The following is a 1,986-nucleotide window of genomic DNA, read 5'->3' on the forward strand; positions in this document are numbered from 1 at the left end:
ATCCTTTTCAGTAGTTTTAATTAACATATTTTTGAATCATTAAAATAATAAAATTTATATTTTCTCTTACAGAATCAAGTAAAGAAAGACAGGCAAATAACATAAACTGAAATAATACTGGTCTTCCCTCTTACCAGGTCGAAATGGTTAGGATCGAGGTCCCACACTACATAGGTCAACATGATAAGAATGATGCCTCATTCGAAATGGACGAAATTCAAAAACTACGAAACAGTCTCGAAATATTATAATAAATAAAACATTTAAATAAATTTATTTTTAATAATCATATTATCTCGCAAAGACCATTCACGAAATATCTCAAATGTCAGTAAATATCGGTGACAGGAATCTTGGATCATGATCGCCCAGACTTATCTGCTGTTACGTAAAATTCCTTTTATTTTGCATTTTTCCTGAATCAAAATATTTCCTATAATATTCGAAGGTTTCTACGAGTACAACCTAGGGCAATGCACGACATTCTTTATCAGGGTCAATAAACCTCTTTAAGTTTACTTTACAGAAATGCTAACCTAAGAAAAATATTGTCTTATTTTCGAAAGAAGAACCAAAACGTAATGGCCTGTAAATATACAGGTAAGAAATCTACCCTCTGAGTTGGTCGATTCCCGCGCTTCGCGCTGTACATGCTATGGCGCCTTCAAATGGTGCCCAGTAACGTCAATCAAACGATTTTTTCGGGCACCCGGAGCCCGATACTTAAAGATGCTTCCAATATAATACATTATTAATCATTTATCATTCAATTATTTCTTAATTATTTTACATTTCTAATAAATAAGTTATTTACATATTTAAAATAATATACGCAAAAATATTACAATAAATTGAAATGCATTTAATAAAAATTGAATGCAATAAATGCATTGACGAGGGACTGGAGTCCTTGCATGAACAGCGGGGGCGCCCGCTTTCGTACTGCCTTGTTTGTGCATAAACCTTCTAAAATTAAAGGTTAAACCATCGAGAACTTTAATTTGGTGATTGTAAACTCTCTTTTGTTAAAGCTGCTTTGCCTTTAAGGAACACATTCTCATCATATTTTTCGTGCACTCTATTATGATAATTATATATATTATTAATGCATGTACCACTGTCTGGGCCTGCTTATTCAGATATTGCGTAATGAAGTACAAATTCGATTTTTCCTGATTATTTTAATATTTGTTCCTTATTTTGCATCAATCTTAGTTCGAAAATACCCGGAAAAATGTATAATTTCAATAAATGTATAAGACATATTTTCATTGCCGGATTTTTATCATTTAAATGTGTGCGTCCTGTAAAGAAATGTTTGAAAGAAAATTTGCAAATATAATTTAGGCGAACCATTTTGTTAGATAATATTTAATTGTGTCTTTTGTAGATTGGTTAGTTCTGCAAAATAGCTAGTCATTTGCAGGATGTCCCGCGAGTTATCCTTATCCTTGCAGAAGTGAGTAGAACAAAAAAAAATAAGTCGAAAAGTCCATACATTTTTTGGGTCCGATACGTATGTTGGTACTTACAGAGCTTTGAAATGATATGTAAGTGAGCCGCTTTTGTGACAGTGTGCATACGTGATGATAGTTAGTCTGGGGTAGTTGAGGTACTTATTTTTAAGTAACTTTTATATATAAACATATGAAAATAATGTTTTCCCAAAAGTACAAACTTTTTGAATCCTGCAAAATTTTGTCAAGACATTCGAAAACGAGAATAATTGTCTATCTCCTGAAATATGAGTGAATCAATTTGGAATATTTTGTTTGAACCGACGAGAGCATCATCTGAATATAACAGATAATCCAATTCTGTTTGAAACCACATTTTTTCCCATCCAAAAATATTTGGGATGGGGACAAAATCACATTTAAAGAAAATATAAGCGGGTCATCTTTTATTTTACTTTATTCTACTGATTGTCATTAGTTTTTTTGGTTCCATCATTTGTTGCACTCAATATATTCCTAAATATCTCAT

At 31.8% G+C, this 1,986-nt stretch overlaps 1 long non-coding RNA gene across 3 annotated transcripts in view; it reads left to right on the top strand.

Annotated features, from left to right (window-relative positions):
• The window catches only part of LOC117174610, a 47,490-nt gene extending 46,253 nt beyond the window's left edge, over nt 1-1,237 (top strand). For all 3 annotated transcript variants that reach the window (XR_004467324.1, XR_004467323.1, XR_004467325.1), the window contains exon 5: nt 73-1,237. This is a non-coding gene — a long non-coding RNA (uncharacterized LOC117174610). The remainder of the gene's footprint in view (nt 1-72) is intronic.
• The last annotated feature ends 749 nt before the right edge of the window (nt 1,238-1,986 follow it).

The sequence above is a fragment of the Belonocnema kinseyi genome, chromosome 6 (assembly GCF_010883055.1).
Source record: "Belonocnema kinseyi isolate 2016_QV_RU_SX_M_011 chromosome 6, B_treatae_v1, whole genome shotgun sequence".
Classification (NCBI taxonomy): Eukaryota; Metazoa; Arthropoda; class Insecta; order Hymenoptera; family Cynipidae; genus Belonocnema; species Belonocnema kinseyi.